The sequence below is a fragment of the Halyomorpha halys genome, unplaced genomic scaffold (assembly GCF_000696795.3).
Source record: "Halyomorpha halys isolate HHAL.00 unplaced genomic scaffold, Hhal_1.1 Scaffold33.1, whole genome shotgun sequence".
Taxonomy (NCBI): Eukaryota; Metazoa; Arthropoda; class Insecta; order Hemiptera; family Pentatomidae; genus Halyomorpha; species Halyomorpha halys.
In genome coordinates, this window is record NW_027109698.1 from 1392834 (window position 1) to 1405817 (window position 12984).

At 27.0% G+C, this 12984-nt stretch overlaps 1 protein-coding gene across 1 annotated transcript in view; it reads left to right on the top strand.

Annotated features, from left to right (window-relative positions):
- LOC106685483 (uncharacterized) overlaps positions 1-12984 on the top strand; it is a 35976-nt gene that overhangs the window by 75 nt on the left and 22917 nt on the right. The gene's annotated exons all lie outside the window — the stretch shown is intronic.

Consider the following 12984-nt stretch of genomic DNA (forward strand, 5'->3'; position numbering starts at 1 on the left):
AGAGAGTTTATTATACAAATAAAAATGTGAAATGTATAACATTTCTTAAATGTTTATATCAGACATATATATTTCTGTTTGTGTGTGTGTGTATACTCACAATATTAAGTAAATATCTAACATAAATTAACAATTAATAAAAATAAAATTCATCAAAAATTAAAACCTACTCGTAGATAATAGATGTAAGTCCGTCTATTTTCGTATATCCGTATATCTACGTAATTTCAAAATATTCTAACTTTTGATGCTCAAACTAAAATAAACGAAGCACGCTAATAAGAAATCTTTTTTAAAATTCTTTATTAATAAATTATTCAGAAGTTCATTAATACTTCATACTTGCAGAATAAAATTAGGATTCTTCAAACCATTTTATAATTTCTCCGACAGACGACTTCAATCATAAAGTTATTTAGGAGGAATAAAAACTATAAAAACGTATAATCTTTATTTATTGTTATAAATACCTGTACATATATTGAACTCATTTTGTTCGTTTGTTGCAAGGAATACTCCTATCTTTTTTCCTATAATGATTAGATTTTTATTGCTGAATCAATTAATTATCTCTTACTTTTTACTTGGTTCAAATATGTATATTTTTTTTAAATCATAAGCGTAACATGTAACTTTCGTTAAAAATTAATAAACTGACTAATGAAATAGATATAATTTCATGAAAAATATTAATTATAAGTAATTAACAGTCAATTCTCTTATTGCCAAGATAATATTGATAGGATTTTATCCCTTTTAATGTTTTATTTGTGGTTCACTTTTTTTTTTAGAATTTAACAATTTATACTCAGAATAGAAGCTACAATATTTTCAAAACTTTCATATTTTTAAACAGCATATTTAAACATTCCAAAACAACAATAAATTTAGTTAGAAAAATTGAAAATAGTTGTCATACAAAAATTCAAATTAGAGAGTTCGAATTAAAAATTTGTATGATCTGTTTTTAAATGATTACATCGGGAATTTTATTTCTTGCATTTGTAGGAGGTAAAAAATAAAATAAAATAAAACTTTGATAATTTTAGAAGTTATTGTGACTTATTATCAAAATCATTAGAGTTAAAAATAAAATACCAAAAGCTTAAATGTATATACTTATCTAAAGAACTTTCCAAGTGAAATCTGAATCCTGAAAAATATGTTCGATCCAATAGTCAGAGAAAGAGGTATTAAAAGCACAGAAAGAATAAATAAAAATAATACGAGGAGGATTTAATAAAAGAAGAAAAAAAGTTACAATCTAAAAAAATTAAAAGATTCCAATAAAACTGAACAAGTACACTTGTAGTAATTCAATCTAAAACTGAATATGTTCGACTTAATTTTAAGTCTCACTAAGCTTTTAAGGCCCATTGATCTAAAGGAAGCTTTGGAACGTTGTTTCGAGTATAACAAAATAAAACCAATACATTTTTTTAACAAAACATAATGTACTAACTCAGGTTAATTAGTGCGAACATATTTCTACTGAAGAATCACTGAGGCAACTCTTGCCCAATGTTTAAGAGTGAATTTGTTACGTTACTTTGACAGTGTAACTTACTAAATATGGGATAATCATGATGAATGTTACTATGTTCATGATAATAATATCATATATAAAACTTCTTCATATCATTGGCGAAAGTATTGAAGATTTAAATTTTTGTGTTCACGTTTTTGATAAATTAGGTTATAGTGAATATTAACCATTCTTTAATTATTCTGATTGTTCTAAGTTATTAAAAAAAGAATCATATAACAAATATTAACTTTAATTTTATTTCATTACTGAATTTTTAATGTTAATATACTCCTGTAACTTCGTAAATTAGAAACGTTACAAAAAAAAAAAAAAAACGATTAACAGAGCGGCCCTGACTATAAAACTAAAATACTAATATTTAATTTGTAAACGTTAATATATACCGAGAAATAACTACCCTTAGTTACAATAATTGAATATTAAACTTATGCTTTCTGTTCATAGTTTGGACATTAGAATGTACATTAAATATTAATGAAATAAGTGAAGGTTGGGACAATATGCTATTAAATAGATATTAGAGGTATTCAAGATCTTTAGTTTAATATGTTAAATGGAGAAATTTTCCTTCTTTTAACATGTTTAAATGATATAACATGGTTGAAAGTCTGTTACTAGGTTTGTTAAATGGAAAATGACGTCACACAACAGTCCACCTAAGCTCGTCACCATTTTGTTGTCATGCTACCGGCTCGTAGTTTGTGTTTGGATTAATTTATTATTGTTTTGGAACTTTTTAAAACTAATAAAGCAATAGATGACATTATAATTATATAAATATAAATAAATGGCATTATAATAGTAATTATAATGCAATGATAGTTGTTAGTTCGCTCATCTTTTCTTCCTCACAAGTTAGAAGATCAACAAAACACTCATTGATCAAACTTTCACACAACCTCCACTTTTCACTCAATTTAGGCATGTGTTAATAAATTGCATTAATAAAAACTTATAAGTAAACAATAACATGAAGGTTTAGAAGGAAAGGTTATAAAACGAAGTAGCTCAGAAAATCCGCAAGGAGCTCTTATGCATTTAACATTTAACATAACTTTAAATAGGCCTGATAACAATTCTATACTTATAACATTTTACATGGTAAAACATTATATATTTAACACATCATGAATTATTGTAAGTTGCAGAGAATAAATATGCACCATATACCGTTTAGTATTCAGAAAAAAAATTTTAAGATAATATAATTTAATAAAGTTTATGTCACACACATTCTTTTTTCAACCATTTTTTTTAATCTACTAGAAAATTTTACTTAATCAAATTTAATTCAACTTAAAGTAGAAAGCACTTTATATCGTAAATAACGAAATAAATTTCTAGAGTCCAATGGTAATTTGTTGAACGAAAGTCTCATTTGGCTCCTAAGTAGAATCATTATTAACTAATGTTGAAAAACGGATACTAAAAAAATCTATTTTACAAACATTGTTGCTGGAAAGCGACGAAAGCTCCTAGGAGAAAAAAATAAAATATGGAATAAACATACATGGTATTTATAATGCTAAGCCTTACTGTCTTCACGAAATATGCATTCTGTCTTAGTAGATGATATATCAATTTTAATAAACTATTACCTGATAATTAAAAAAGCATAAAAAAAAAGAAAACGAAAATGCATATAATTCTATACTACTATTCTTATCCCAGGAAATCAAGCTTAAAAAACTTTTCCCTCTTACCCTTATAAGTAAATTATCAAATTCTTTGATTTTTTTTATTTATCCATTTTGTGTGACTAGCAAGAATGTGAGATGGATATTTTTTTCAAATAAACAAAATTAAAGATACTCTAGAGCAAGGTTTTTTTTTAAATCGCATTTAGGACCTGTCAAATTATTTTAATGAGAAAAAAAATCCGTTTTATATTAACGCACCCATTTTAATCAAAACTGTTAGAGCTGTTTTTTAGAAAATTGAAAAAAACCGATTAAAATGGTACTTCTAATAAGCCCATTTTAACGAAAAAATTGCAGTCACATCCCAGGTATACATCTGTCTTAAATATGTAATTAATATATATCAGTTTTGTACGACTTTCCGTTTTTTGGCAGTTCATTCACACACAGACAGATCATTTTGTTCTGACTCAAAGGACCTTAAAAACGTGTATTTCCATCGAAATGTTGAATTCAAACTTTTTTAATGATCACAATAGTTCCTCTTATTATATATTTCATATATAAGTTAATTCATATGCAAATGAATGTAAAAAAAAAAACTGGCCAATAATAAACATATGTATTTTCTATCGAGCCTGTGTTATATTTATAATTAAATCGATTGTATAAATAAATATATATCCATCGTAGTTGCATCAAATTCAGGAAATTTTAAATGCAACTGCTTTCAATGGTCCATAATGAGTGATCCGATCCACTAGCCAATTTAACTAACCACCTTCTAGTAGGATATTAACCCGGCCTGCCGCTGATTGTTTTCATCGCTTCCCAGCATATATGTTTTAGATTATTAAATTATGTCTATGTAGAATCATTTTATAAATTTTAAAGAATAAAATATATATAAAAACAAAACAAAAAAGCGTACCTACGATAAGGTTTAGTAATAAAAATTGGAATTTCAAACGGAATATTTAATTTTTATCGACTAAATTAATAATACGAGAAAAATTATTGAATTTGTAAATTCAAAGTAATTATTTTAAAAATAGATTCAATGATAAATATTTTTTAATAATTTTATTATTTTAATATAAACAAATATTTTATTGTAATAATCGGAGTTAACCGAAGATGGTTAACCACAGATCGATTTTGTTAATTATTAAAACATTAATTTGTGATTTCTACAAATAATTATAGAAATAATCAGTACTAAATATAAGGGTAGTTCATTAGACTTGTATATTTCAAAAATAATTACTGTTTTATTGGTTGCCATAAGGTTTTGATTGAGTGTTTGGTAAGTTTCTTTTACGAGTCTCACCTTTTTTTTTGTTTAAATTTTTCAAGATGTTGTGCACCTCCTACTTTCCGTGTCTTAAATTTTCAATCTCAATTTTTTACACGATTTTTGAAGTTTTATACACCTCTAAATTCCCTTAAAATTGAGAGAGTTTTAATAAAACTATTCAAACACATTTAATCTATTTTTATGATAAAATTTAGAGGAATTTCCGACCTTAATAGTGGAGCTCTACTGCTGTTTTTTCATTAGAGTTAATTTATTAAAATACTTTTTGAGCTCAATTTTTTTAATAAGAATGAAACTTGAAAAATGATGGAGCTGATTTTTATAACAGAACATCAAAATAGTTTAAGAAATATGTTTCCTACAATTTACCAAATTATATCACAAGTCCAGTTTTCAAACCACTTAATGTAAATGTATATAGGTTTCGTTATAAATGAAGTATTCAAAAATAAATAAATTCAATTATTTATAAAATTTGGATTTAACTATTGCATATAAATTAAAATTTACTCATTTTAGATACAATTAAATTATGTAAATTATTACACAGTATCTTAGGTATGTTCTTTTACAAACTAGACGATTAAAATCATTTTAATTGAAATATCAATCCAATCGATTTCATGTCCATTCTCTATTATATAATACTTAGTCGTATAATTAGATTATAAACAGTCAGATATAACTAGCGCTAATTATCTGGAATGTTAATGTTGCTGATAATGACCATATAAATATAATTAAAGTAAGAATAATAATTATTTTATATTACCAGTACTGTGTATTTTCAATCTTAATTAGAATTGTAAGTAATTTCTTGTAGTGTAGTATTTATTTATTCATTCGCTAAAAATAAAAGCAATATCTGGATTGTAAAATAACAATACTAATTAAAAGAAATTAATGGATGGACAATCTTTTTCAATCATGTCCCAATAATACTGTTTAAACGTTTTCATTTTGAGCTGAAATCATTTGAATTTTTCCTCGTTATTTTTCATTTTCCTTATTTTGACTGACGGGCAGAATGGACTCCTAGGTTTTTTTCGATTGACCTTCGTCAGCCCTTGAAGTCGTGAGGTTGGGCTCGACAATTTGCTGTACGGTCGTTGCGGGGATCGTGATCTGAAACGGTAAATCAAGCGAACGATTTCAAACCTGTAAAAATAGCTGTTCTATTTCTGTCATGTATTTTAACCTTTATTATACAACGATGTTACAGTAAAAACATACGATAATTTATTGACATTCTTCAAGACTTTCCTGTTCATATTTAACAACATAAAATACATTATGTAATAAAAATTAAATTGAATTTATTTTTAAAAAATAGAGTAATATTCACAATAATGTGAGAAATTCTTATTTAAAATTGCATGATTAGCATATTCAACAATAAACCGTACAGGCTTAGAACCAGAAAAAGTTACATAAAAATTAAATAATTACTGAAAATGAATAAAATGCATTAATTAATGAATATTGAAGAATTTTCGATTTCTATAATTTATATGAAAATTGCAGAAATTAAAGAATAGGACATCATTTAAATGGCTTTAAACCGTTACTGATTGGGATGAAAATAACAAAACTTATTTTAACTCTACAGTTTTACCTTGAACCCTAAAAGTGTTAATATTTTGAGGCAGTCTCTCTTATTGAATCTAACCTGACAATAATAATTGAATAATAAAAATCAATAAATTATAGAATTTTTACAAGAAAGGCGAAACAGTTCACATTTTATACTTTTGAGTCTATAAGCCATTCTCCCAGAAAGTTTCTATCCGAATAAATATTTTTTTTATTGCAAGTTTTCATTTATTGATAATATTACAATCTTCCACTAATTAGGGCAATGGGTGACAGCGATAATTAATAATTGTACTCTTTTACACAAAAAAGCAAAATAAGTAAAATATAAATATTAAAATACATAAAATCTTAATATGTACATAAGAAAAAAAATGAATATAACTAAATTAAGTAAGATAAATTATGTAAAATATTTACAATCTCGACCTAAGGATTCCCGAGCCCACGCATGAGGGATAGAGTAAGGGTTCCCAAGATCCCAGCGCTGATACGATAATGAGCCAGTGGAGGATGAGCAAGTGCGCTAGAGCCGTTATCACTCTACATGACCGGAGCATCTGGCCACTCCCAGAACTCAAATTGTCATTTTTATTTTACAAAGGGTATCTTGGTCACCACCGTTTTAATCTTCTAGGTAGATTGCAAGGACAGATGGAACTGGATAAGGATTGAACCAAAAAATTAGGATGATTACCGCTTATAAAATTATTTAAAAAATCTAATTTTTCTATTTTTTTCCAAACATTTAAATAATAAAGGGAATTTAACTACTTGGTAAAATAAACACTCGTATTTTCCATATTATTCTTATCGGCCTCATATTTGTGAGAATCTATAATATTTTGTATCGTACAGCTATATTATAAAGCTTATTAACTTGCTCTTGGTTTTCTTATCATTTTGGAATTTTCATTAAAAATTGACAGAAGTCAAAGAATTTCGTTTTTAAAATAAATAAAATATTAAAATAAAAGATTTATCAAAAAATAAAATATAGACACTAAATGAAAGATTTAAAATTTATGATAGTTGGTTTTAAAAGGTATTTTAGAATGCATCTACCTTGAAATGAATAAAGTTATAAGCATATTTTTTTTTAATGCTATATATTTAATTAAAATTATGATGAAAGAATTATCATAGCTATCACTTTGACAATACTTAAAGAGGCATTCTTTATTCATCTTTGTTTACTTGACAGTACTTAATTTATTTCATAATACGTTTTTTTTGCATGGAGTAGTGCTTTCAATCATGCCCTTATGGCATGTATCCTCAAAGAGAGGTATTAAATTTCTCATCTTATATACTCGATCCGGCACCATCAGGTTACCACTTCTCTTCAAAGCACCACTCATAAAAAGAAAGACAAATCAATCCTAAGGGTATTTTGAATAAGTAGTAAGATGATGTTTTGTGTATTGGTTCATTTTTTTTACTTATAAATAAGAAAATATTTCAATATCATCAGATTTAATATTAATTTCTTAAACAATTTAATCAGGTTTTTATAGTTAAATTGTTTTATCTTTTTTTCAAAGCTGAGTTCTTGATATAATTTAAAAAAAAAAAGTCAACGACACTCCGTAACTATATAACCACAATTTACCACTTTTCACCGAACCACATTATTATGGAACTTGACTAATTGAAAATAAATGGAGTAGCATTTAGATGTCCTGGAAATGGTGTCTTGCAGTAATCCCTTCTAAGAAATGTATGCTTCTTTAGACAATTAATACATTGAGTGAAATGTAGCGAGACATGATTTCGAAAATGAAAATGGAACACTTTAATTTCTTTTTTTCTAATTTAAGAAATAAAAGAAAATGGATTCATTTTTTTTGTTACTACTAGGAACTACTTTAACAGTTTTTTACCTTATTTTTTGTGATATTTTCAATACTTATTCTTATTAATTATTTTTCAAAATATGAGCATTTCATTATTAAAAATATATTTTTAAAATTTCGATAATTTTTGTAGTTAAATATATAATTGTCTTAGTAGATATACTTTAAAATAATCAAATAAATTCTTCAAATGAAATATTTCATATCATAAGATGGGTTACGAGCTTCGAATAGAGCCTTAACAAAACTCTCTCTACATTCAATATTTTTCGAGAGACAATTTTCTTAGCACATTATATCTTACATTAAATAAGTTGTTTATTTTTTTAAAAAGTTAATTACAGTTATCAAATTTTTTGGTGGAATATTTAGTTAATTTCATTTTTTCAGCACAACCTATTAATTATTTCGACGATGCTTTACCATTATTATGCTACGTTCGATGAAAACTAGTCATATTTTGTGATAATTTCAATATCACAGGAGCTATTCAACTTACAGATCGATACAGTCTTTTAAGGCTCAATTCCAAGCTTGTAAAGTATATCATTAAATAGTAATATTTCAGCTAATTGTAATACTTAAAGGGTTATTGCCAATAAATATAATAATAAACGGACGTTAATTTAAAAAATCTAATATATGAGGCGTATGCACACCAATCGAGCAATATTTTTTTTACTATCGTGTTTTCCAAACTTTATAGATAAGAATTCATTGACAGGAATTAATGTACATTTACTTATATATACAGATATATCCTGGATCGTGGGTGAGTAGTATCATGCAGGGATATTGAGCCACCAAGCTAAGGGACGCACAGAGGGACAAATAAGTTTAGAAGAGTTAAAGATCTTACATATACATAATATGGTAGCATCGATATTGTTTCGGGCTCTCAGGAGCGACGGCTGTTTACGAATAAAGTATCAAAAAGAAAGGGAATTTTATGAAGAAGTGATGAATCCCAATTTCGATTCTTACTGGAATTATTTAAGAAAGTAAGAAGTTTCAAAACTTTGACAGACATAAATTGGGGGATCGAAAAGGTGTAAATATAATTGCCCAAGGTCATTCTCTCAGAACATAGTTTGGGTCCTGCGTTTTAAAGCCCAATGAACCGTTTTTGAAAAATCGCACGAATTAGGTACAGGTCAAACCTCATTCTAAAGTTAGGTTCTACAGCGCCATGGTTGTCATTGGATACTTCAGCTACGATTGAGCGAACAGCTCAGCCCATTTTTATTTAAGGGCTAAAATTATTCAACAAGATACCATGAAAACTTAAAACAATTCAACCTGAAGATCCTGAAAATAAATAATTTATGAAATAATGACATTATCCAATAAATAATGCGTTTAGTATGTCCATGTATGATTAAATAACGATATTTTGAGCTAAAGACAGAATTCCAAGAATATTTACAGTAAATTTGGCACAAAATATTGAGAAAAAAAAATATGATACTAAATATGTAAAAACTTTCGTAATTTAAAAACATTAACTTTACCTATCTATACGCAAAGAATGGATACCACATAAAAATACAACGATAGTAAATCTCATATCTAAATATTTGCAAAGAAATCCAGAATTTTATTATTTTTTTGGTAATTTCTTGCTCATATATCTGGGTGTAAAAGTTATTTTTTTCATGTTCGAAGAAGTATGGAAGTATTTAAAAATATTAATAACAGTCATAAATATTTGAAAAATTTTAGAAAAATATATATGGAACGATTTTTTTTAAAGAGAATTGAAATTTATTTAAGTAGCAAGATCAGCTTACATTCCCTTTAACTTTTTTAGAATAATGATATTTATTATAACAAGTTATTTTTCTTTTTATCTATTTTTTTTCAGAATTTTTTACATTATGTTGCAGGCGCGTTTACTGAGGAGAATATTTTTTTGAAAAGCTGATAATTTATTAAAACACGTACAGCATAAACGCTGCTACAACTAGCAACAAAAGATACTTAAAAAACTGGAACATAGACATCTAAAAATTATTCTGTAAAAAGTAAAACGATTCTAAGCGAATCTTACTACTAATCAATAAAATAATACTTTTAACGAGATTCGTTCGATATATTTTTCTGAACGTTTTCAATATTGATGAATGTTTATTATAATTGTTTTCATTCATTTCCACTAAGTTCATGAAACATGGGAATGACGCCCTTCTAAACCTAAATTTACCAGATCAGTGTTTGTGCTATCATCCAACCTACGCTTCGTTCTACCCCCTGAAACGTTTACCCGTCGGGTAAGTGTTTATTACCAATTTAAGTATCCGTTCGTTGTAAAGCTCTACAAACTTACACGTCTTATTTGACGCAATGTTATTCCCTGAATTATATATACCGGATACAGTTACCTAAATTCTCCGGTTAAATAATTTTATTTTCGGTCCGAATATTTTACGCAATTCTTTTTTTAAAAAACTTTTAGGCGCTCTTCTTCTCATAGTATAAGAAATTTATTGAATGGCTTAATAACATGGTTATTGTGTCCTAATTATTTGGTTAAAATCACTAAAATAAGGTTATTAAAAATAAAAATGTAATTTTTATTAAATATTACTGTGGAGTTCCGACCTAATTGTAATCGTTTTATTTTTTTTTTTTCGTACCCTCCATTAAACATAATTCAATAGGTAATAAATATATAGTAAATGAATGTATTATATATACTATAGTGTGCCTTCTTCCTTTGATAGCCTTGTGGCATTATAAGGTGTTGATATGAGTCCAGCTAAGGTGGTATAGTCTAGCTATAGCCTATGATTATGCCATGGAGTTAGGTGAAGGAACCGTTCAGCTGAATAATCGTTTAAATGTAATTTTTTATTAATATTATTGATAATCATAAAATAAGTTTCAATGATAACTTCCATAGAATATTTTTAAAAATGTAAAAAATTAACTATATTAATTATCTTTTAATTTACTGGGTATAATCTATTATGAGATTTATAGTTTAATTTTTTTTTTTAAGGATTTAGAAATAATTTTTTTAAACAACTCAGAATCTGATATTTTTGAAAGGGTGGCTGGTGCATAAGGAATAACAATTTTACTTGTATCCATTGTTGGCTTGGAGATACACTGATCAATAAATCAATAAATGATAATATAAATATAAATGCTATAGACTCGAATATGCTAGAATAAGGGGTGCACTATAATATTTATGAAATAATGCTCATTATATTTAATGCTCTAATATCCACTAGTCAAATGACTAGTTTCCATTGTCTTTTAGTATCTCAAGTTTTTAGAACATTCCGACATGCGCTAGCCTTAAACGCAATTTTAATAGAACTACAAACTAAAATAGACCAAAAAGAATAGTGAATTGAGACCTAAGTGCTATTGTAGGATTGCAGAACTGCAATAGGACATTGGATGGCAAGTTGGTTTGGTCTCAATGGGGACATTGGGGGCTTTAAAGTTGGCCAAGATCTTTCCATTGGCTCGCCCTTGGAATAGGTTATCAGCTTACACTGCCTCTCTCTGGGCTATCTCATCCCTTTCTCATTTACCTCGGGTCTCCCTTAATTTTCTTTTCTTTTTTCGTCACTGTATACATTATTTTCAATACCTCCCGGCTCAGAATTTTTCATTGGTAGATTTCGATTATAAAACGGAAATTAGAAGCATCAGAAACGGAAGGATAGGAAGGTTATAAAGGTTGTACATGTTTTAAAATTCGAATATTACTTAAATCATTTATGATTATTTCGACCAAATTCTTTATTAAAATTTTATTACCTAAGCAGTTCTGCTCGATGAACTTTAAATTATTTATAAACTTGTTAATGATTATATATATATATACACACACACACATAAAATTACATATATTTATTCATACAACATTAGTTATAATTTGAACAAACTTGAAAATGCCGGATAACGCAACGGCAATAGATATGCATTCATAATTGAATTGTCAAAATGTAAATAATTAAACAATTTAAAAATGTGTAGGGTTATTAAAAAAAAGTATTTAAATCGTATCGAATTACATAGAAAAGTTAGAATTCTATTATCAGGCCACCTGCTATAAGTAAATATTTTCTTGTAAAAACAGGATTGGCTGATCTAAGCCAATGTTTTAGCGAGAGTTATAATGCAGCTCGATGTAACTTTTTTTTTCGCGATAAGAAAGGATGCTAAAATGGATTGTTGAAGAGAGTAGGGAAAGCATTGATTGATAAGTGTGGATCTAGAAAAAAATGCAAACAAATCATAAAATAAAAGTTGAATGAAATTTATTAAAAAAATATACTTTGGAAATCGATTGTAGGATCTAATTTTTTTCATAAATATACTACGGAAATCGATTGTAGAATCTATTTTTTTCATAAATATACTAAAAATAATATTTTGCTAAAAATAGGTAATGAAACGAAATTTCCTTATAATAAAACGTAACAATAGTGGCTAAAATTATAACATCCCTTATTTATTTAACGAAAAAAAAGGAACACTATCGAAGTATACAGGATAAATACTTTGGATTAACCCTAAATGATAAAAATTTTATTGTTATTATGAAAAATACAAAATACACGCGTTACATTTTGTGTAAATAGGCGTTTCGAAACCATAATGGAACGTCAAGGTTCTTTAACGTCTTTTAAAAGCTATTAAACTTAGAACTAATTACACTTTGTACCAGATAATACGGCTCAGCTATAAATTCCTTCAAAGGTTAATAGAGCATTATACTCTCAATATCTGCTATAAAATTAACCATGGGCAACATACATATTAAAACAAGACCGTAACAAAGGTAATTAGGTGACTTTAAAGACATGCAATATTATACAAGCTAGTATCGTCACAACATAATATGTATCACAACCGTTGGAGTGTGACTTCAGACCTGTGCCTTAGCTGATCGATTTCGTGTCACATCAAATGGGTAATATGAAACGACGCTTGCTCATATCTGGATCTCACATCGAATGAGATGAGAACATTCACTGGATGTATATTGTAAACAACATAAAAATT